The 25631-nt window shown below is 34.3% G+C and overlaps 2 long non-coding RNA genes across 7 annotated transcripts in view; one reads left to right on the forward strand and one right to left on the reverse strand.

Moving 5' to 3' along the window:
* Positions 1 to 25631, forward strand: part of LOC138151428 (uncharacterized) — a 160524-nt gene that overhangs the window by 58792 nt on the left and 76101 nt on the right. For all 4 annotated transcript variants that reach the window (XR_011165819.1, XR_011165818.1, XR_011165816.1 and 1 more), the window contains exon 2: positions 22127 to 22221. This is a non-coding gene — a long non-coding RNA (uncharacterized lncRNA). The remainder of the gene's footprint in view (positions 1 to 22126; positions 22222 to 25631) is intronic.
* On the reverse strand, positions 12220 to 21226 carry LOC138151430 (uncharacterized). 3 transcript variants are annotated; one of them, XR_011165823.1, is made up of 4 exons: positions 18908 to 21226; positions 18496 to 18631; positions 17897 to 17990; positions 12220 to 12776 (listed from the first exon to the last, which is right to left on the reverse strand). It is a non-coding gene; the product is annotated as an uncharacterized lncRNA (long non-coding RNA). The 3 variants fall into 3 exon arrangements; XR_011165822.1 differs by lacking the exon at positions 18496 to 18631 and having other exon boundaries at positions 18908 to 21189; XR_011165821.1 differs by lacking the exons at positions 18496 to 18631; positions 18908 to 21226 and having other exon boundaries at positions 17897 to 18465.

Genomic DNA, 25631 nt, shown 5'->3' on the forward strand with positions numbered 1-25631 from the left:
CTCTCACTCAAATTAATAATACTATTAATAGCTAGTATTTATATAATGCCAACATAGTGTATTGGGGATTATGTTAAGCTCCTTACAGATGTTGTTTGATCCGCACAACGATCCTGGGAGATAGATCACTCCCATTTTAAATTGAGGAAACTAAATCATTCTGTCTGTAAACTCCCTCCAATTTATCCTTTTACAAATGTCTATTTGAGACAATTTTCCCTAAACTTCCCTTCACTTCACTATACTGTATTCCTCCTCCCTTCCCTTTCCATTTATCTTTTAAGATCAAGACATAAGAGAACCATTGTCAGGCATTCTGTCTAATGAGATTACCCCTTTGACTCCTGATAGTGATAGGGTTCATACACACACCATTTCCCTCATATTAGCATGTAAGTTGGTTATACTTGGTTAGTTCTTTATTATTGTCCCCTCATATTTCCTTTAAACATTTTTCTTAATTCCTATATTTGAACTTCAAAGTTTCTAAACAACTCTGGTCTTTTCATCAGGAATGCTTGGAAGTTCTCTCCTTCATTCAAAATTCATTTTTTCCCCATGAAGGATCATAGTTTTGCTTGGTAAGTAATTATTGGCTATTAAGCTTATATGCTTTGTCTTCTGTAATATGGTATTTCAAGTTCCACACTCCTTTGTAATGGTGACTACTAAATCATGTGAGATCCTTAGGGTGGTTTTTATTTCTGACTGCAGTATTTTTTTTCTTTTACCTGGAAGCTATGGATTTTGGCTATAATGTTCCTTAGACTTTTCATTTTGTGGTTTCTTTCAGGAGAGACAGGTTGATTCCTTCTATTTTCACTCAGCCCTATGGTTCTATGAGATCTTGGCAGTTTTCATTTAAGATATCTTGAACTGTGACCTGGGCTCTTGTTTTGGTCATAGAGTTTGAGTATTCTGTTGAATCTTGATATTTTTCCTCCTCAATCTGTTTGCCAGGTCAGTTGTTTTTGCTATGAGATACCTTACATTTCTTCTACCTTTTTTCAGTCTCTTGATTATGTTTCTTGGTTATATTTCTTGCTATTTCATGGAGTTGTTGTATTCTATTTGGTACATTCTAATTTTCTTGGAGATTCTGCTTGGGCAAGGTTTATACCTCTTGTGCCTACCTTTTAATTCCCTTTCAAATTCTGTCTTTCATAGATCTCATTTCTTTTCCATTTTTTTTCATTTAGCACTTATGTTATTTTTTTTAATTAACTCTTTTAAACTTTTGCTCCATTTCTTCCAGGAATTTGAACTAAATTTATGCACAAGCTAGCCTTTTTGTTTTTGTTTTTATGAGGTTTGGCTCTTTTTCTTAGTTTGCATCTTTAGCATTTGTCACCAATAGAGCTTTTAATGGTGAAATACTACTTTTCTCCTTCTTCAAACCTTTTTCCTGACACTGGACTTGATGTTAAGACTGGTCTATGGGCACTTCTATATGGAAGGTCTGTTGCTGCTTTCTTGGGTTATTGAGTGTCACATTGTTCTAGGATCTCAGAGACCACTCAGGCTATACACCTTCAAGCTAGGCAAAGTACTGTTGCTGCCCACCTTGTCTGAGCTCTGCAAGTTCCTGACCTGGATTTGGATTTAATAGTAGATTGCTACTGGATTCAGTTATTGCCAGCCATTTGGAAAGCTCTGCTGGTTCAGAGTTACAAATCTGTAGTCTAGGATTCCTGCCCTGGTTATGTTCTGTAGGCATCAGACTGGGCTAAAGGATGGAATTGATATCACATCCTTAGTACTGAACTACACCACTGCTTCTTTCTTTTATAAGTCTACCACTAAAAGCTTGAGATTTCTGGGGAAAGGGGTGAGGGTGAGGTCACATATCTCTTTTTCAGGCCACCTTAGGAACTGGGTACTGTGCAGCAAAGCTGCTAATTCATGTCACAGTGCCCTAGTTTGGGTCTGGGACTCCTTCTTGCCCTACTTAGCAGCCTTTTCCTGGACCCTGGTGTCCTCTGAGTCTTGCTCTAGGGTCATCTCCAACATCTATAGTGTCTTCAGACCTTTCTATCTCTCTCCCAATGTCAATCTGTGCTGGAAAAATGATTAGCTTTGACTTTTTTCCTGGATTTTCCCAATTAGGATTCTATCTGGTGCATTTTCAACATTTGTATGAAAGAGTTTGGAATGGGAGCTCCTCACTGCATTGCTTCCTGATACTCAACTATATTGGCTGCCCCCTCTTGAGTTATTTATTCATAGATGTCTGTGATCATTTAACTCATCTCATTCCTTCTTTTATGAATATTTCATCTGTTGGTTAGGCTGCTTGTGCTCAACACCTTTAACTGTTATTTTTTCCCCTAAGATACATAATGATTTCAGTAATAACAATTTTGTTTTAAGAACAACTTTCAGTGACTAAGTCATTTTGACTATTGTAAATATCCAAATTACTACAAAGAACATATGAAGAAAGATGTTATCTGCATCCAAAGAAAGAACAGGTATGTATAGAATGGTTTTAATTTTTATATACACACACATAATACATATTTGTGTCTAATAGTAGCCATCTCTAAGATGGGAGGAGAGGGAAGAAAAAAGGGGGAAAAAAGAAAATTACATGATAACCTTATTAGATATTTTAAAGGAATAGCAAGTTGTACATAATAGATTTGCAGTTTCATGTACAATCATCATTTTCCCCCTATTCTATTATATTATGGAAATGCTTGTATTATTTCTTAAGTTCAGAATAAAATAAATAAAATTCAAAAATATTTATGGTGATTTTTTTCCTTTATATTCCTTTTTTAGCCTAAAACTATCTCAGCCTCCCCCCATGCTAAGCAATTCAGGTTCAGTACCAAGTGACTTCTGCGGGGAGAGAATAGATACTTGGTCTTTCCCTTCACCTTCATGGAGAGTCACATAACCACATATACTGGCATCTTGCCCCAGTTAATTCTGTTTCTCAATTCCAGCTGAGCTCATTGAGCCAGAGTGATAGTACCCTGATGTAACAGCCAGAGCAAGCTTCTGTTTTTTGGTTTTTATCACTGGGCATGGGGGAATTGTTGGGGGTGGAGGTGGGAGTGGGCAGAGTTGATGTATATTGTAAGCCCATGGGTTAACTTGTATTTCCCTGTCAGTGTGGTAACTGGAAGGGAGAGAGTGCTGAGTGCCCTAGGGATTAGGCATTAGCCTTCTTTGCTCTTAGCTTATTGGATTGTTGCATTATTTTGATTCTTGGCTTCCTCAAACATGAAGATAACCTTAAATTTCTCTATCTCTTGTACATAATTCCATTTTTGAGAGGTTTGAAGATTGAAGAAAGGATTGAGGATGGAAGGTATCTCCATCGTATTTGTCATATGACCCCCTCAATTCTTCCCCTCATTCTTAAAATCCCTTCTCACTCTACCTGACCCTGCTTATTTCCTCACTGAGTTTAATATAATTCTTTATGTGCTTGTATATGGGTGGACGCTCAACTTTCCTTGGTTTATTTTAGGCAAAAGTAAGGTTCCCGGAATAATGATTCTCCTCACATGTCTCCCCAAGTTTATTTACTCTGAATCTAATATACCCCTATTATGTGAGATATTCAGTTCCCTCCCTTCTTCCTCCTGTCCACTCCTGAATATTCCTTTTTTATTTCCATTTCATTTTTCCATGAATCCTATAAAAATAGAACAAAACTATGCCCTCAATGTTCTCTGTGACCCTTGAAGACATTTGAGTTGCGAGAAGTCACTTGTTTCTTCTAAACAATTCATCAAACCTTTCAATTTATCAAGTTTATTTATCTTCCTATATTTCTCTCAGTTCCTGTAATTTGTGTTTCAAAATTTCTGACAGTAATGGCCTTTTTAAAAAATCAGTAATGTTTGTAATTGCTCTATTAAAGATCCATTTTGATTTCTTTTATGATGGTACTCAATTTTGCTAGATGGTCCATTTTTTTATATACCTTTTGGAATATTGCATCTCAAGCTCTCTGCTCCTTTATGGTAGCAGCCATCATGAATTGTTTGATCTTCACTGAGAGTCCTTGGTACTTGAACTATTTCTTTTTATCTTTGCAGTATTTTCTTTTCTTTGACTTGGAGGTTTTGGATTTTGACTGTGATGTTTCTGAGAATATTTTTTTTAAGAAATTAACAGTATATGATATTTTCACTTTGCCCTAGAGCTAGGAAAGTTTTATTATGGTTTTTAAAATTGTTACATGAATTGTTACATGAAATTGTTACATGAATTTTTGGTTATGATTTTCACAGGTCTGTTTTTTAGGTGAATTGTTTTTGATAGAATATATCTCATATTTTTTCCTAGTTATTTTTTCAATCTTTCAAGTTTGTTTTAAATATTTTTATTTTTTTCATGAAGCCATTGCATTCTGTTTGTCCCATTCTAATTTTCAGGGTGCAAAATTCTGTTCTAAGTTATTGATTCTACTTGCCATTGTTTCCTCCTTAGCTGTCATTTCTTTTAACATTACATTGTGCATGTCTTGTATCATTCCTTCCAGGAAGTATTGTAGTCCTTATGTCTAGAGCATTCTTTTCTCTGATGCTCTATTTGGACATGTTGTAGAATTATATTATTCTTATGGGTTTAGTTCTTAAGCTCTTCTCAGTCTATAATTAAATATTGTTTTCAGCATTTTCTATTGTGCTTTCCATGCTTAGTTTCTGAATTGGAGCTTTGTGTTTTGGATTCCACTCTCTCCAGTATTATTAGTGTCAAAAGGACCTGCTTTTAGGTCTCTAAGCAAGACTAAGGGACCAGCTTAGAAGTGTTGTTGACCAACCCTACATCCCTCTAGGCATGAATTCCCCATCTTTGATTCAGTCTCCTGGGGGTCTCAAGGCACATTTTGCCATTGGATTCTTCTTTCTTTTCTTATCCTTGCTTAATTTTAAACTTGGAGTTGGTTTTTAAGAAGTATATTGATTCACTTCATTCCATTTGCATTGTTATTAGCTAGAAGTTGGTTATGTGGGAGAAATTGGGGATATTGTTTTCTGTCATCATGCATTTGTTCCTCTTGCCCTGAGCAGAGAAAGGCCTATTTTTAAAAATAGATGCTCTTATGAAAAAATAAGTCTTCCATACAAAGAAATTGAGAATTATGCTTAACTTTGAGAAAAGTAGTTCCCTTGTAGGTAGAACCAAACCCAAAAGTTTCTCATGTTAGAAAGATATTAATAGGATACAATAAGTAACAGATTGGGACCTGAAACTTGCATACAGTGACCATCTATGCAGGCATTTGCAGAGGTCTGTTTGAAGTGAAAATATAAACAAGTAATGGAAGTGCATATCATAAGAACACTGGTGTGACTCAAAGGAAACAAAGCTATCCCTGGGATTTGACAGACTTGAAAAGTGAAGGCTCAAGCTCTGTTATACTTGATGCAGCTACCTGGTAGATTCTGTATTTATATGGCTTCCTGGCCACCTAAGAGCAGAAAGAGTCTAATCTACATGGAGTCAGGGCCCTTCAGACTTGATCAGCATCCTAAGGCTAACTGAATCACTTCAGTCTGACCTGCTGACTACACAATTTTCCACAAGGAGGCAAGGGTGGAATGTGTCTACCAAAGTTAAGCACTACTGTATCCTTTTTTTTAATATCCTCGGCTAAGTAAAAGGCCTTTTGGTGAAATGTCAATGACTTATGAATATATAATTTCATTCTAGTAATGAACCTAAACTACAGGATATAGGCATGAAACCAAAACAATAGGATATAAGCATGAAATAGACACATGCCTCTAAAAATTTAGGTTCAGATTTTGAGATATTTTACTTTAATGATTCCCCATTACTGGGATTAGAGAAAGATCAGTTGAGGATGCACCTCACAAGAGGACAGATTAAATATATATTAGCACATGTGTGAGATGTGAGATATGCCAGAGGAACAATCTGCAGCATCCAATTCATTTACCATTCCAGCAATATTCTAAAGGCATCTTTATCTATATAAAAATCTTTGAAAAATATCTGAAAAGAACAGCTAGTCAGTGGCATCATCATAGAGCCCAGTAACCCATATATAGCACGTATAGTTGTCATAACAAAGAAGGAAAGATACAAAAGGATGTACACTACGAATTTCAAACAAACAAAAAAATAAATCAGTACTGTATGTTTATAGCCCTGAAGCATATGTCAGACAGACAATGGTTTTCATTCTTGGATTTATGCAGTGGATATGCTCATATTCCAACAGCTGAGGAAGACAAAGAAAAGGTTGCTTTCATATCTGCAACAGGATTTTTGCCAGTTTGAATGTATGCATCAAGGCATCTTCAGGGCACTTGACACTTTCCAATGGTTAATGGAGAAAGTAGTCAGTATTACATAAATAATGTAAGACAGCTGCTTTACCTCTTTAATTTTGCTGCTCTGCATTCATTTTGTGGTGATTTTCTGTCTTTTTGTGGAGGAAATCTGTAGAACCTGGAAATTTCTGACCTATTTCAATTTACATGTAAAATTATTCCATGAATAATAAAATAAAAAATCATATAATTACATCAATGAGTGAAGAAAAAGTTTTTGGTAAAGTCCAACACTCATTTTTATTTAAAAAAAACACACATGAAATTATTGGTGTAAATAGATTTTTCCTTAAATGCATAAAAAATATTTATCTGAAACCATTACCAAACATTATTTGTAATGAAGATAAACTAAAAGCTTTCCCAGTAAGATCAGGTGTGAAACAAGGATGACTACTGTCATCAATATTACTCAATATTGTATTGGAAATCTTAGCAATAACAATAAGGTAAGAAAAAGAAATGGAGGGAATCAGAATAGGGAATGAGGTAATACAATTATCTCTATTTGCAGATGATATGATGATATAATTGGAAAAACCCAAAAACTCAATTAAAAAGTTAGTTGAAACAATAATTTTAGCAAAGTAACAGGACATAAAGCATCAGCATTTAAAATAATTCTAAACAGTATAAAATACCTGGTAGTACACCTGCCAAAACATAAAAAAAAATTATTTTAAAACTTTTCTGCAAATAAAATCAGATGTAAATAATTGGAGAAATATTAATTGTTTATTAGTAGGTAGAGCAAATATAATAAAAATCACAGTTTTACCCAAACTAATTTATCTAGTCAACACCATCCCAATTAAATTACCAAAAAATAATTTTTTTACTGAATTACAAAAAATAAAAAAGTCATTTGGAAAAACAAAAAGTCAACAATATCAAAGGAAAAATGAAAAAAGTAAAGAAAAGAGATTTAGCAGTACCAGATCTTAAACTATATTATAATAAGGCAGTAATTATCAAAACTATTTGGTATTAGCTAAGATATAGAAAGATAGATCAATGGTATACAGTAGGCGTACAATTTATAGTAGCAGATAAACATAATAACTTTGTATTTGACAAGTATAAAGACTTAAGATTTTGGGATAATACTTAATTATTTGGTAAAAATTGTTGGGAAAACCAGAAAGTAGTATGGCAGAAACTGGGCATAGAACAATATCTTACACCATTTGCTAAGACAAGGTCAAAATGAGCACATGATTAGACATAAAGAGATTTTGCAAGAAAATTTGAAGAACAGGGAACATATTACTTCTCAGACTTAAAGATAGGCAAAGAATTTATGAATAAATAAGAGAGAGTAAAGTTAGGTGTAAAATGGATAATTTTGATTATATTAAATTAAAAGGTTTTTGTACAAATGAAGCTAAGATTAGAGGGAAAGCAGAAAATTTTTTACAGTTTCTCAGGTAAAGATCTATCAAAAACATATAAAGAACTTTGTCAAAGCTATAAGAATGACTTTGGGTAAATAGATTATTTTGATTATTATAAATATCCAAATTAAATATAAAGGACATGTGAAGAAAGACATTATCTGAACCCAGAGAAAGAACTTATAAATAGAAATATGTGTAGAATAATTTTATGTGTGTGTGTTTATATATGTACCTATTTGTTTCTAATGGTAGCTATTGCCAAAGCATGGTGAGGGGAGGGTAGAAAAAAAAAGAAGAAAAAATGTACATGATAATTTTGTTGTATACTGGAAAGGAATAGTGAGTTGTGTTTAGTAGATTTGCAGTTTCATGTACAATCACCTTTTTATTGTACTGTTATGGAAGTCCTTGCTTTATTCCCTAAATATATATTGATATAAAAGAAAAGGGAAGGGGTGTGGGGAAGACAACAGAAAATGAATAAACATCTGAGAAGACAGAAGGCCCTATGGATTCTCAAAAATTCTAAGTGGTTTGCAGGAAAAAGAGGGCTTTTTGTTTTTTTTTTCTAGAAACAATCTGTTGATTGTTACAAATGAGACATTGTTTCCTGTGTTCAGAATTTCTAGGCAGTTTTCTTGTATTATTTATTACATTATAGTCTTCTGATTTTCTGTCTTGTCAAGACCAATGACACTAAAGTCTTCTCTATACATCCTGTTTTCAAGATCGATATATTTTGCTTACAAAGTCTTGCATTATTTGAATTTCCTTTCTTTTCTATTTGAAGTGCCTTCTCCTTGTCACTTAAAGAATTTTTTGTTTTTCTTTGTTTTCAGTTTCCTTCAGAAACTGTATTAAATTTATAAGCTTAAAATTCCTGAGCACTGAAATATATGAGAAACCTTAACCACATCGCAAGTTGATATAGGCAACAATGTAATAGTGCAAGAGATTTTAATGTTCTCTCAGATTTTTTTTTTTGGGGGGGGGGGGAATCTAACAGGGCAATAAAGAAAAGGGAAAATACTGAATTGAAAAATGTTCTGGAAAGACTTTTGATACGGAAGGGGGTCAAAGCCAAAATGGAGGAGTAAAAGCAGGGATTCGCCTGAGCTCTCCCTCAAATCTCTCCAAATGCCTTTAAGTAATGACTTGAAACAAATTTTAGAGTGGCAGAATGCACAAAAATAGTGAAACACATTTCCAGTCCAAGACAACTTAGAAGGTCAGCAGGAAAGGCTGGTTGTACCAAGGTGAGAGAGAAGTGCAGTCTGGAGAAGACTGAGTCAGTGCAGATTGGGCTCCAACAAACCAGGAGCAGGCATTGGGGTGACTGAATCAGTGGCAGCAGTGGTGGTTTCCAGACCTCCCAACCCACAGATGGTAAGGAGATTGGACAATGGGTCAAAAGGAGATTTACAGGGGTCCTTTGCTTGCACCAGGGGCATTGCCTTTATTTGGATCTGGGTTGCAGCTCTGGGTCTTAGCCCCAGTGTGAGGAGGAGCAGTAGCACAGCAGAGTTTGTGACTGCAGGGAAGCAGGGACTCTGATCACAGTTCCAGAGTTGAAGAGAGTGCTTGTGATCACTCACAAAGCAGTGCACAGTACAGGAGAGTAGTAAACATGCCTCTCCCTAGATTATACCACCTTGGAAGAGCCAAAAAACTTACAGGTCCCCAGAATTACCTCTGAAAACAGCTGCACAAAAAAACCCTGAAACTTAGGATAGTGCCCCTCCACTTGAGAGGCAGAGCCCCACTTTAGCATAAAGTTAAAAGTCAAGAAAGAGACTGGGAAAATGAGCAAACAACAGAAAAAGATTTTGACCATAGAAAGTTATTACGATGACAAGGAAAATCAAAACACACATTTAGAACACAACAATGTCAAAATTCCTGCATCCAAAGGTTCAAAAAAAATGTGAATTGGTCTCAGGCTATGGAAGAACTCAAAAAGAATTTTAAACATCAAGTAAGAGAGGTAGAGAAAAAATTGGGAAGAGAAATAAGAGTGATGCAAGAAAATAAAGAAAAAAAGAGTCAACAGCTTGGTAAAGGAGGCACAAAAATAATGAAGCAAATAGTACCTTAAAAAACAACAACAACAATGGAATAGGCCAAATGGTAAAAGAGGCACAAAAATCTAATAAAGAGAAGAATGCTTTGAAAAGCAGAATTGGCCAAATGGAAAAAGATATACAAAAATTCAATGCATTGAAGAACTTCTTAAAAAGTAGAATTGTCTGAATGGAAAAGGATGTACAAAAGCTCACTGAAGAAAATAATTCCTTAAAGATAAGAATTAGGCAAGTAAAAGGTAATGACTTTGACTTTATGAGACATCGAGAAACAATCAAACAAAACCAAAAGAATGAAAAAAATAGAAGACAATGTTAAAAAAAAAAACTCATTAGAAAAACAACTGTCCTGGAAAAAATGTCCAGGAAAAATATTTTAAGAATTATTGAACTACGTGAAAGCCATGATCAAAAAAAAAAAAAGAGCTTAGACATCATCTTTCAAGAAATTATCAAGGAAAATGGTACTGAATTCACCAATCACCTCCTAAAAGAGATCCCAAAATAAAAACTCCCAGAAATATTATAGTCAAATTCCAGACCCCTAGATCAAGGAGAAAATACTGCAAGCAGCAAAAATGTCTTCTATATTAAAGGATTGAAGGGCTTGGAACATGATATTCCAAAGGGCAAAAGAAGTAGGATTACAACCAATGGTCACCTGCCTAGAAAAAATTGAGTATAATCCTTCAGGGGAAAAAAATAGATATTCAATGAGATAGATGACTTTCAGCACTCCTGATGAAAAGAGCAGAGCTGAATAGAAAATGTGACTTTAAGCATAAAAATGTAAACAGGAAATAGAAATAATAAAGGATTTGATAAGGCTAAACTGTTTATATTCTTATATGGGAAAATGATATTTGTAACTCCGAAAAACTTCCTCATTATTGGGGAATTTAAGAGGAGTATACATAGACAGCAAGCAGAGGTGTGAAGTGAATGTGATGGTGTGAGCATCTAAAAAATAAAATTAAGGGATTAGAAAGAGCAATGCACTGTGAGAAGGGAAATGGAGAAAAGCAGAATGGGATGAATTGTCTCACATAAAAAAAGAGATTTTACAGTGAAGGGGAAAATGGGAGAAGGGAGGGGAACACATGAACCTTACTCTCATTGAAACTAGTTCAAAGAGGGAATAACTTAGTTGGGCGTAGAAATCTATCTTACAATACATGAAAGTAGGAAGGGAAGGAGTTAATAGAAGGGGGACAGCTGATAGAAGGGAGGGCAGTTTGGGAGAGGCAAAAGTCAAAAATAAAATACATTTGAGAATGGATAGGGTAAAAGAAGAGATAGGATAAATGGGGGGAAATGGGATGGAGGGAAATACATAGCTGGTAATCATTACTATGAAAAAAATTTATAGTGAATTTCTCTGATAAAAACTTCATTTCTCAAGCACAGAAAATGCAGTCAAATGTATAGAAATAAGGGTCATTCTTCAATTGATTAGTGGTCAGAGGATATGAATAAACAGTTTTCAGACAAAGTAATCAAAGTTCTCTACAATCATATAAAATGTTCTAAATCACTGATGAGAGAAATGCCAATTGAAACAATTCTGAGTTACTATCTCACATCTGTCAGATTGACTAATATGATAGAAAAGAAAAATGACAAATGTTGAAGGGGATGTGGGAGAATTAAAACACTAATGTACTATTGGTGAAGTTGTATACTGATTCAACCATGCTGGAGAACAATGTGAAACTATGCCCAAATACCACTACTAAGTCTGTATTCCAAAGCGGCAAAAAAGCAAAAGGGAAGGAGACCTACCTGCACAAAAAATATTTATAGCAGCTCTCTTAGTGGTGACAAAGAATTAGAAACTGAGGTCATGTCCATCAACTGGGGAATGTCTGATGAAGTTGTTGTATATCATTGTTATGAAATACTATTGTACTTTAAGAAATGATGAGCAGGATGCTCTCAGAAAAACATGAAAGACTTACATGAACTGATGTAAAGTGAAATGAGCAGAACAGGGGGAAATTGTACACAGTAACAGCAATATGATGATCTACTATAAATAATTTAGCTCTTCTCAGGAATATAATGATCCAAGATAATTATGAAGGACTTACAATGAAAGAAGCTGTCCAGAAAAAAAAATGGTAGAGCCTAAATGCAGATCAAAATAGCTTTTTCTTAATTTTTCTTAGATTTTTTTTGGGGGGGAGGGGAGGTCTGTTTTCTTTCACAGAATAACTTATATGGAAATGTGTTTTGCATGACTATACATGTATACGTCAAATTGCTTGCCTTCTTAATGGGGACAGGGGAGGGAGGGAGATAATTTGGAATTCAAAATTTGGAAAAAAAGAATGTTAAAATAGTTTTGCATATAATTTGGAAAAATAAAATATTATATAAGATTTTAAAAAGAAATAAAAAGACATGATATATTCTAAATGGGTCTATTAAGAATTTATTAAGTATTCCTCAGCCCTTCATGGGGAAAAAATGACCATGTCACAGAAATATTGCAAATAAATATTAAAAGAGCAGAAATAGGTTTACACAATTTATAGACCATAACAAATTAAAAATAGAAATAAGTTCAGAGAACACAAACAAAAGACACAGATCCAAATGGAAATATAACAATGAACTTCTAAATAATGAGTGAGTGAAAGAGCAAATAATAGAGAAAAGGGAAAAAAGTAAAAGAAAAAGCAAATTAAATCAAGTAAAAAAAAGTTACAATACAATATACTAAATATACCAAAATTTTTTGAATGCAGTGAAAACTATCCTCACCAGAAAAATCATATCCCCCAAAACATACATTAGCAAAATGCTTTATTATCTGCATATGATTGGAGAACTATATCAAAAGCTGCTCTGTGACTTAGATGCTGCATACATGATTTTAAATTGGGTTTAGCTGGTAAATTCTAATACATAATGAAATCTGAGGAACTTACCAATGAAGACATAATAAGTTCTTTAAGTAGACATGGTTTGTTCTGAAAGGGAAAAAAGTTAATATTTTTACAATTATGATTATTTTATTATTAGAAATTAATATAAATTTTAGAAGCAACATAGAAATGCTTTGTATTTTATCTATAAGCTATTAATTTTTTAATTGTCATTTTGTCTTAAATCAAGCACTTAATAATATAATAACTTGATGTTTGCTGCCTCAAGTAATGATTATCAATTTCTAATTTGAAATTTGGGGAATAAAACTGTCATGAGGAACTCTGATAAACACAATGGAATCAACCACAGTTCCAGAGGACTCAAGATGAAACATACTACCCACCTCCAGATAGAAAGGAGATGGGCTCAGCAGTGCAGATTGAAATTTGAGGGAGAAAAGGGGAAATTTGTTTTGTTTTGCATGACTATAAATATTTGTAATGTGTTTTGTTTGTCTTGCTTTCTCAAGAGCTAAGTGAGTGGGGGGTGGAGAGAGAGGAGAGAGACAGAGAGAGAGACAGACAGAGAGAGAGAGAGAGAGAGAGAGAGAGAGAGAGAGAGAGAGAGAAAGAGAGAGAGAGAAAGAGAGAGAGAGAGAGAGAGTTCAGAATTGAAGATAAAATAAAACCAGATTTTAAAAATTTTAGAAAAATTTTTAAAAAGACAAAAAAACTGTCAATGAATGGAAAAATATTATCAAGGTAGCTAGATGGCACAGTGAATAGAAAACTTGACTTGGAGTCAAATAGACCTGAGTTCAAATCTTCCCTCAGAAGGATAAATGATGACTATGGGCAAGTCACTTAACCTCTGATTGCCTCAATTTCCTCATCTGTAAAATGGAGATAATAAAATACCTACTTTCTAGGATTGCTATAAGGATAAAATGAGATGTTTGTAAAGCGTTTTGCAAACCTTAAAAGCACTATGTAAATGTTAGCTATGTAATCAAATCTAGAGTGATTATCATTGTTTCTTCTACCAAAAATTACAAATCAATGCTGTTTTTCCATCACTGTTGATTTCTTTTCTTTTTTTTTTTTTGCTCTTTTTTGGAGGGTAATTGGGGTTAAGTGACTTGCCCAAGGTCACATGGCTAGTTTGTGTGTGTGTGTGTGTGTGTGTGTGTGTGTGTGTTAGGTGTCTGAGGCTGGATTTGAACTCAGGTCCTCCTGACTCCAGGGCCAGTGCTCTATTCACTGCGCCACCTAGTCGCCCCATTGATTCATTTTCTGATGATGGGGAAAGTTAGATCAACCAAAATCATTTCTAAAAAGCAAATACTCTAGCTCATCACTCTTTTTGAGTGAGAATCTTTCTTATGTATGCTGAGCAGCAAACAAAAAAATAGCTATATGTGATGTATTAAGTGTATACCCATTTAAACAGAGAATAACTTGCAAACTGATTATACCAATGTATTCTCAGGGAGTCTTAGAATTCCATATGGCAGATTTTAATCAGAAATGGATTTGTAGATATATTTATTAATATATTCTTTGGATCATGGATTTAGAGTAAGAAGAGAATCTTAGAGGTTATTTAGACCAATTCTCTCATTTTGCTATTGCATCCTTTTGCCTCATATTCATATCTCTTTATCTATATAGCTGCAATGCATATATTCATATAGAATGAGATATTTTCTACATAAGTATATTCATATTATATATATGCACATGAATATATAATTGTATATACATATAAACATGCAAAATAATGCATGTACTTAAAAACCAGTTATACTACCAAAAAATTAAATTGCTGAGCTCTTTCAAGAAAGTTACTCTGTAATACTTATAAAAGCTCACATACAAAATGGAAAACTTTTCTTAAGCCCAGATCCATAAATGTATATACATGAGAGTTTGTCACATCTATTACAGTTTTAGAATTAGAAGGTCAAATAGGTATAATCTTTTCCAAGTCTTCAATTTACCTACCCAAAGTCACACAGTAAGTGTTAGAGTTAGGAACCAGGTCCCTTAACTCCCAGTCCAATGGGCTTACATTAAAAAAAAAACTTATTAAATACTTATGAAACAAATATCTGAGTATACAAACTGCGAAAAGGATGTCTGTTTTGAGTCACAATAGTGAAGAAGGCTTATACTGAGCCCTGTGAAGAACAGCATAGAGTTGTGAGAAGACTTCCCAGGTTTATGCATGAATATAAAACTTACTTTCCTTAAAAAAAGGTAGATTAAAGATGCTTTAATATGAAGTATAAAGAACTTAGAATCAGCCTAAGATCAGAATACCATTTGCTGCATATATTTGAATTAGTCAATTAACCTCTCTGCACTTCAGTATTCTCACCCAGAATGTGAATAATAGTTGCACAGCCTTTTTAACAAGATTATTATGGGGTAAGGGGACTTTGAGAACTTTAAACTGCTATTTAAATGAGAGCTATTGTTATTATAAATGCATAGACCAAAACCTAAAACTGCCTGCCAGGGAATGATATTCTCACTCTGTTGTATTTAGTTTCTAAAACAAAATCCATAGAAACTTCATTAGCCCATATAACTTCATCTTCCATGAGTAAAAAAACCCAAACAAATGCATGCTAGATTGGAATTGATTTTATAATATTCTAACATCCATTTGTATTAATGAAATGACAAAATATTACCATTAGCACCTCATTGTAAAATGACATCCTTTTTTTTTTTTTTTTTTGCATATATCCCTTCCCTACTTCCCTTTAAAAACAAAGATTGGAGTCTTTTATTTCCGTGTGTAATTTGTAACTTCACAATTAAGGCTTCATTGTTAATCTTTTATATTAACAGCTCACTGGAGTTCTGCCAAAATTATATAATTATGTTCAATTTATTGTAATAGTTTATTTACCTAATTTCTTGAATTTATACCATTAGAACAAAGCATTTTGTTTATATAAATATATGAATGAAATTCTCTTCAAAAATCACCTTGTTACATAATTACTCACATTTTGAAAATCATGGGTTGAATACTAAAGAATTAAATCTCCCCCCTTCCCTGGACTGAACTAATGCTGCTCTCTAATCATCTAAATGTCTCTAAGTAGAAAAAAAAGTATGTTAGAGAATATTACATATTTGAGCCAAATTTAGGTCATTATACTACTTTTATGATTCAATTGGGTATTTATCAAAGGTTTAGAAATGGAAAAGTTTCATGGTTTCATTAAGAGAGATTTACAGATTAATAATCTTGAATAAAGAAAACATTACTTTGAAATGGAATTACCATTTTTAAGAAAAAATGTTAGGGCAAGAAATATGAAGAAAAAAACTGTTCATGTTATTCTTATCTGTGGCAAATTCACCAAGTGTTTAAAAAGTGAATACAATAATAATAAAATAATAGCATTTCTGATTTTTTAAACAAAAAGTTGGATAAATTAAGAAGTTAGAAATCCGTATTTCACATTTAAATTCTTTAAAAAACTAATCAATCTACTGAAATGACTACATTGTTGAAATGTTCCACTATAATTAGGTGTCATCACTAGATAAGGTAGGTATCTTAGCTACTTCAACTAATCTTTTGACTGACTTAGATTTGCCTGGAAATGGACATGTTTTTAATTTTACTCTACTAATATTTTGCTAGCAACTTCAGCTGAATTTAGCTTCTTTGGTATATTGTCAATGTTTGCTCTTCAAATCTTTAGATATATAGTTTCCATTTCAAGCCATTCACTTTGATATGTTCTCCATTTAATTGGCAAATGACAAGAATATAATGTCACCAAATTTATTGAGGAATACATACGTTCATTGGAAGTTTTTAAAAATTTAACACCTGACAATTTAAAATCAACACAGAAAAGTTGCCCTGGCACATAAAGTTTTTCTTTGGGGTAAAGACTAGGAATTTGGAGAGTTGTGGCAGAGAAATTCATGTTGAAAAATCTTATTTTAATAGACTTTTTAGTGCTAAGTGCTATTATTTACACTATTTTTACTGAATCAATTTTTATGAGTAAATCATGTATAAAACTTATCCTTTTCAAATTCTTTCCCACAAACTCTGGAATTTAGACCTTGATATTAATATGTGACAAATTTTCTTGAAAAGTTTCATATTAAATCAGTCCATAACCAAAGAAGACAGGTTCTGGTTTACAAATATTACTTAATCACTTTTTTTAGCAATGTTAATGCTGCCAAGTTATTATTTCTCCATTTTCATTTTGCTGATACCATTGCAAATTTATAATTCAAATATTGGTAAAGTATATACAGTATCATAATTCAATCTACACTAATACAATAATGAATTCTATACTGAAATGTGAATTTTCAGGTCACTAAGTGTCCCTAAAGTTACTCAGGTTGTTGCCCATCCTTCAAGTTAATGACATCTTGCACTATATTCTAATAAAAAGAAAGCAATCATATGTAGGAATAAATGATTAAAATATCCAGTTGTCTACAAAGACTTATAAAAAGTGCCTTGTACAAGAAAAATAGAACTAGTGTACTTTGATGATTTATGTGAGAAACAGTATGATTACTTTCAAGTCAATAAAATGTAACAATATTGATTAAAAATATGAGAAAAAATGAAAACTATTTGAGATAACAAAATTGCTGTTATGTGTGGACTTTTTAAAAGAAAACTTTCTGGTGATTCCATTTACTGCTTATAAATTCAGTTCCCATTAAGATGTGTCTATCTTTGATGATTAACAATTTTGTTAAAATCTTCTACATAAAATATGTGTACATAGTTTCTGATAACTATAGTGCATTGTTGGTAAATGTGATTTAGCTTTCAGAACATGAATTGCATAATAATGTATCTGCTTGCATGATAATTTTTACTTATAAAATATCAAAAGAAATTACAGTAGGGAAACTATATATAAATGTATAAAAACTTCAGATTTTTAATTATTGTAAATTTCAGTTTTGACTCAAGAAAACTCAAGAAAAACTTCCTTGTAAAATGTCAAGCAAATACAAAATCTCTAACATATTTAAATATAGACATTTTAAAGTGTTTGCCAAGAGCAATTCCAAACTAGATATGATTAGTTTGATCTTAAATAACATCAACATTTTAAAGTCACACGTTTCATCCTACTTAAACACATAAAAGATCTCATTAAAGCAGGTTAACAGTGCACACAAGGAAATTTCTAGAAGACTTCATTACTTACTGTTCACAAAATCTTGCTTTCAGAGATTAACAGTTTTAGGAATTCATTTGCTGTTTATCCTGGAGTGTGAGATGATTAACCCTGCTTTGGTTGGCTAAGAAGAGAAAAAAAATAGTACAAATCTCCCCCCTTTTAAAACTATTCTCCATAACCTACTTTACATGGTGTGGAGCAAGGAAATTCATGATAACAATAATTCAATACATTAGGAAAAATATCAGAAACAAAAATCAATTTCAAATCTACTGCATAAACTCATTTTGACATGCCTACACAGCTGTTTGTGGCAGTTTTCAGAGATGATTTCTAATCTTTCTCTCTCTCTCTCTCTCTGTCTCTCTGTCTATCTGTCTGTCTCTCTCTCTCTCTGTTTCTCTCTCTCACACACACACACTCACACACACACACTCACACACACTCCAGGTTCTTTTAGAGAAAGCTTGCTGCTGGGAAGTTGATTTTGGCGAAATGCCAAAATAATGTGCAAAAAGGATTCATTACTGATTCATGGCAGCATTCTGCACTTATTAAAAAAAAATGTGACCTAACAGGCTAAATTCACCACTAAACACGGGAACTAAAAAACAAAGATAGCTTACTTAATATTCTTTCCAGAATGGCATCACACTTTTGCAGAGATGAAATACTTGTTAATTCAATGCCATGTTTTGCTGCTTTCCAATGATTGTAAAACTTGTTGGTATTTCTTCTAAAACAGTTTCACCCTAAAATAATCTAGAAAGAATTTTTCCATATAATAGATCTCTGGGTCAGCAGAATAATTTAATTTTCAGAAAGCAAAATGATGCAAACTAAACCACTTCCCTCTAGTTTGAATTTTTCTAAAAAGTACACAATAGTCTTCTATCTTTTAAACTTCCAGAAAGCTGATACACAGTGTAAACTTAGTTACTGCAGTTAACCAAACTCAACACCATTCCCCACCCCCACCCCCAACTTTAACATAGATAAACAACTTGAACATAACATAGATGCAATATACAGTCTTACCGAGATGTCTTCTGGCTTTTCCCCCCTGTGGATCAAAAACTTTCCTGCTTAAGCACACAGATAGCCTTTCACAAACCATAAAGGCCCCTTTTATTAATCTAGCACTGTAACTGACTGCTTTCTATACTATAGTGAGACCTTAATTCTTAAACTTTCAAGATATAATACATTCGCAATAAATAATTAGTGGGAAGCATTGCGTAATACATTTTCCTTTAAGAAGAAAAAGGCATTTTTTAAAGCACAGAGGGTGGGGTCAGATGTTGAGCTATGCCTGAGAAGAGAAGCCTGCACTGCACTAGTACCTAAGTACTAGCAGAAGCTGACTGGGAAAGGAGCCAGTGGAATGACTTTGTTTGACCCAGCTGCCAATCTCTCCCCAAGGAGTGCGCCAGACTAAACACTCACACTATTTGAACTCAAATCAGGCTACAGCAGCTGTTTGCTTCCCAGCTCTGAGCTCTTCACCCACCATGGCCTGTGTAACACATAGGATATAGTTAGATTGGTTGTATGGCTCAAATATGTTCCTTGCTTAAACTTATTATTAAGGAGCAATTTTAAACCCTGTTATGAAGAAGAACAATGATGAGATTATAATTCCATGTAAACTCCATGCCTGGGTCTCCAGATTATTTTTACTTTTAAAAGAACATTAGTACTTTATTGCATGGAAGAAGCCTATGATATGGAAGTAACAGGGGCTCCTATACTTTGAAATCACAAACTAAATGTTTACAGTGATGTTGTAATTAATAATAATATATATTTTGGTGTGTGAACAACAAAATATTTTTATTTGTTGTGTATTTACAATTTCATATAATGCACCTTAAATAAATGGAGATGGGGAATCATTTAGTTTTATTTGTGTTTTTAACTTTTCAGATACAGAGCAAAATACCCATTCAATAACACAAAATAAGTATCATAATAATATGGCATGGAAATAGATTCACTATATGTGTTCTGAAAATAATCCAGAACTAAATATAGAAAATTCCATCAGATTTGATATGTTATCTTTGCGGTTTGCTGAAACAAAGACTCATATTAAAATCAAACATAAACACTGTTAAACCTTCTCTTCTATGCCATAAGAAATCTGATTACTTGGCATGATTTATTGGATGAGAGTTATTAGAATTACCTAAACAAATGTTTACTCCCTACTATTTTACTGCATATATTTCTCCAGAAGCAATAAAATGGCACTCCTATTCTGAGTTTCATTGCCAACCAACCTTAGTAACTCTCTACATCCATATTGTATTGTCCTCAATTATACCTGTCCAAGTGCATAGTGACATTTACCTCAAATTGTTTCAAAAGGAAAAAAAAAAAAGGAGAAAGCAAGGCTTGTCATTATTAAAGTCATGCTTTGGGGATGGTCCAATAATTAACTGTCTTGGCAAATGGATAATGTGTTAAACTATTTTTGGATGAAATGACATTTTATTGACATTTTAAGAAAGAAAATAATCATATGAATATGCCATAAGCTCTTATAGAAAAGCCAAAATAGTTAACAGTAAGCTGTGTCAAGAACAAAAGAAAATATAACACAATCACTTCTATACAATGTCTGAATTAATTTACAAACTTCTATTAGAAGAATGATGTTGTGTCTAGCAAAGTGTCTTGCATAGGGTAAAAGCTCAATAGCATTTATTGATTTATTTTTGAGATTCCTTTGCCAAGTAATATTCAAATTACTGAACAATTCTGCTCATTTCACATGCCAGCAAGATTAGCTTAAGATTCTACAAGGTAGACTTAAGGAATATGCAATTACCATAAAGGCAGGTTGATTTCTGAAGAGGCAGAGGAACTAGAGACCAAATTGCCAATATTCACTAGATCATGAAGAAAGCAAGGGAGTTCCAGGAAAAAACATCTACTCCTGCATCATTGACTAAACTAAATAAAGCCTTTGACTATATGGATCACAACAAAATTTGGCAAGTCCTCAAAGAGATAAGAGTAGCCAGATCATCTTACTTCTCTCCTGAAGAGCATGTATATGAACCAAGAAGCAACAGTTAGAATCAAATATGAAACTGGTTGGTTTAAGACTGGAAAAGGACCATGACAAGGCTATATATCATCAGCTTATCTATTTAACTTATATGCACAGTACATCATTTGAAATGCTAGGCTGAATGAATCAAAAGGTGGAATTAACATTGCCAAGAGAAATATTGGCAATCTCACATTTGCAGACAATCCTACTGTGATGGCAGAAAGTGAAGCAGAATTAAGAAATAGGAGAAATTAAGAAACAGGATGAAACAGGAGAGTGTAAAATTTGACTTGAAGCTTACCATAAAAAACAACAATTAAAATATTGGCAGCTGATCCCATCACTTCCTGGAAAATAGGGGGAGAAGAAATAGAAGCAAAGCCAGATTTTATATTCTTGGGTCCAAAGATCACTGCAGACATGAATTTAAAATATGTTTGCTTCTTGAAGGAAAGTTATGGCAAATATAGATAGCATACTAACACCAGAGACATCATCTTGCCTACAAAGGTCCATATAGTAAAAATGATGGTTTTTCCAGTAGCAATGTATGGATGTGAGACTATACGAAGTGCTGCAGAATTGACCGTTTCAAAATGTGGTGCTGGAGAACACTTTGGAGAGTCCCTTGAACATCAAGGAAGTCAAATCAGTCAATACTTAAAGAAATTAATTCTCTTTGTTCACTGGAAAGTCAAATACTGAAGTTGAAACTTGAATGTTTTGGTCACATAATGAGAAGATGAGATTCATTGGAAAAGACCCTGATGTTGAGAAAGACTGAAGTCAAAAGGAAAAGTAGATGGCAGAGGATGAAGAATGATGTTGGATGGATAGATAGTGTCACTGAAACCATGAACATGAACTTAGACTTCAAAACATAGTAAAAGATAGAAAGGCTTGGTATGCTAAGGTCCACAGGGTCAAAAAGAGTTAGACAGGACTGAAAGACTGAATAACAACAATGTGTGTATATGTATATGTAGGTATGTATGTGTATGTCTATACACACAAACACATATACATATATACACACATGTATACACAAATACACCTATTTATACCTATATAAATATATGTATAGGTGTGTGTATATACATATATATATGTTTAAATGCATAAAGATATTTCTTAATGGAATAGGGAACCAATGGAGTTTATTGTGTGTGGAAGTGACATGGTTCATTGTGTTTCAGGAAATCACTTCACCAACTCCGTGGAAGACAAACTAGAACATCGTTGAATAAGGATGAATAAGGAGGACCAAGCAGGAGACTAAGGAATAGTCAAGGTGAGAGGTTATTCTATTTACAAGATACTCCATCTCTCAGCTCTAGGCATTCTCTCTGGCTATCCCCTGTTCTGGGAACACTCTTCCCTCCTCTACCCTGACTACTGACCTCCCTAAGTCCCAACTAAAATCCCATCTTTTACAGGAAGCCTTCCCAACCATCCTAATTCCAATCTCCTCCCCTCTGTTAATTTTTTCCTGTTTATCCTCTATGCAGCTTGTTTAGATAGATAGACAAACAGACAGATAGAGAGCTAGTCATATATGTCTGTCTCTGTCTTTCTAGATAAATGGATATAATTGGTTGCATTCAAGTTTAAAACAGACATTACAAGCAGGAAAAAAAATACATACAGAGAAAACAACACAATTCAATAAACAGGGCTTCAAGTTGTTTGACCATCACATACATACAGTTAGTCACCAGAGAAAGAAGCACCAACATCTGGGTTTTCTTTTTTTCTTTTTCATTTTTCAAATGCTTTATTAACTTCTGGTTTACATTATTCATTTCCATCAGATTTTGAGTTACAAATTTTCTCCCTGTTTTTCTCCTACCCACCGCCCCAACATAGCAGTCCCACAGGATATCCCCTCCTCCAATCTCCTCTCTCCCATATTTTCTCCCATACCCCTTTTGACTTTTCCAGTAGGGCATGGGAGATCTCTATGCTCCAGTACCTGTATATCTTATTTCCCAATTACATATAAAATATTATTAGTAATAGTATATATATATTTAAACATATGATTTTAAAACTTTGAATTCCAGATTCATTCCCTTCCTCCCTTGTCACCCACCCTTACTGGGAAGATAAGCAATTCAGTATAGGTTGTACATGTGTATCTAAAGCAAAACAATAACATAGTAGATATATTGTAAAAGACTGACTATATTTCCCTCCCTCCTATCCCACCTCCCACTTGTCCTTTTCAAAAGTGGATGCTTCCAACTTCCCTCCCCCCCAAGCCTGCCCTCCCTTCCATTATCCCCCCTCTCATCCCCTTCCCCCCTACTCTCCTGCAGGGTGAGATACCCTATTTAGTGTGTATTTCATTCCCTCCCCAAGCTAAATTCAATGAGAATAAGGTTGACCCTTTTGCCTTCCCTTGCCATTTTCCCTTGCCTCTTCTTTATGAGGTAGTTTACCCCATTCTGTCTCTCCCCATCTCCTCTTATTATATTCCTCTCTCATCTCTTAAATATCATCCCTTCCTGTTAAATTGGTCCTGTGCCCTCTATCTATGTATACCTGTAAACACATTCACATATGTATTCATATGCCCATATACCCTCACATATAGACATATATGTGTATATGTATATATATATATATATATATATATTTGTATTCCATTCAACTATTTTCATACTGACAAGAGTTTCATCAGTTTCAATTATTGTTTTTCCATGTAGGAATGTTAATACTTCAAATTTGATAAGTTCCTTATGACTTCTTTTCCCTGTTTACCTTCTCATGCTCCTCTTGTTTCTTGTATCTGAATGTCAAATTTTCTACTCAACTCTGGTTTTTTCATCAAGAATGCTTGAAAGTCCTCTGTTACACTGAATGACCATATTTTCCCCAGAAACATGATACTCAGTTTTGCTGGGTAGGTGATTCTTGGCTTTAATCCCAGCTCCTTTGACCTCTGGCATGTCATATTCCAGGCCCTTCAATCCCTCAGTGTAGAAGCTGCCAGATCCTGGGTTATCCTGATTGTGTTTACACAATATTCAAATTGTTTCTTCTTGGCTGCTTGTAATATTCTTTCCTTGATCTGGGAATTCCAGAACCTGCCTATAATATTCCTAGGAGTTTTCTTTTTGGGATATTTTTCAGGAGGTGATTGGTGGATTCTTTCAACTACTATTTTGCCCTCTGGTTCTAAAACATCAGGACAGTTTTCTTTGAGAACTTCCTGGAGGATGATTTATAGGTTCTTACTTTGATTATGGCTTTCAGGTAGTCCAATAATTTTAAAATTATCTCTCCTGGATCTATTTTCCAGGTCAGTGGTTTTTCCCATGAGATATTTCACAATGCCTTCTATTCTTTCATTTGTTTGGGTCTGTTTAACAGCATCTTGATTTCTCATAAAGTCATTAGCTTCCATTTGCTCCAATCTAATTCTGAGCAATGATTCTCCTCATTGAGCTTTTGAGATTCTTTTTCCATATGGCAAATTCAGCTTTTTAAGGCATTCTTCTCCTAATTGCCTTTATGAGCCTCTTTTGCCATTTGAATTAGTCTATTTTTTAAGGTTTGATTCTCCTCAGTCAGGCTAACTCTCATTTTGTAATTTTCTTGCATCATCCTCATTTCTCTTCCCAATTTTTCCTCCACTTCTCTTATTTTCTTCTTAAGGTCCTCTATGGCCTATAACCAGCTTGTATTTTCCTTTGAGGCTTTTGGTGCAGGAGTTCTGACTTCATTGTCTTCCTCCGGTTCTATGCTTTGCTCCTTTTCATCCCCAAAATAGGAGTCTAATGTTGGAATCTTCTGTTTGCTTTGTTTCCTTTGCCTGGTCATGTCACCCCTCCGTCACTTGACCCCTGGGCTTTTTGCCACAGTAGATCTCTGCCACCAGACAGGGGAGCTTTTATCCCAAATTCTAGGGTTTTCTCAGCTGTCAGAGGTATTAGATGGGTGCCCTCTCTGAGGTCTCCACACGCTCTGGCAAGCTGGACACACAACCCAGGACCTCCACCCTAGACTGCAATCCAGATCCAAGAAGGTTAAAGCAAGAGTGATTACCCCTCAGATTGGTCGCTTGGTTCCCCTACACTCTGCAGGCCACGAGCTGAAGCTGGCTGTGCTGGTGTCTCAGCCACTTCTCACCCCAGGGGCAAAAGCCATGCACTCTCACTTACTTGGTCCCAAAGTCAAGACTGTACTGCCCTCTCACTTTGTCCTTCACATCTATGTGTTGATAATTGTGGAAATGGCTACAGCTGCTGCTGATCTGGAGTCCCTCTGGCCTGCAGCTAGTCAGGACCGCCCTGGGGGTAAACCCTCTGGCTGGGCTCATGCAGGCCTGGCCTCGGCTCAGAGAGCAAGGCTGTCCTCAGTGGGAAGTTAGCTTCTCTGTGTCATTTTTTGGGTTCTGCTGCTCCAAAGTTTGCTCAGAGTCCCCATTTTACATGGATTGGGGAAGGTGGAAGCTGGAGCCGCTGGAAGGTCCTGCTTCTACTCCTCCATCTTGACTCTGCCCCTAACATGTGGGTTTTCAAAGCCAGGGGACTCAACAACTGCTCAGAGACTCATCTGGCCAAATCACAGAGCTCTTCCCATAAGCGAGCCCCAAAAGCAAAACCTCAATTCAGAGGTTTTATTTATACATATATATATTTATTTATTTATACATATTATATATTTATTTATACATACGTATTATATATTTATTTA

This window comes from Petaurus breviceps, unplaced genomic scaffold (genome assembly GCF_028583685.1).
Source record: "Petaurus breviceps papuanus isolate PSGF00001 unplaced genomic scaffold, PetGlider_PUasm1.0 90897, whole genome shotgun sequence".
NCBI classification, from domain to species: Eukaryota; Metazoa; Chordata; class Mammalia; order Diprotodontia; family Petauridae; genus Petaurus; species Petaurus breviceps.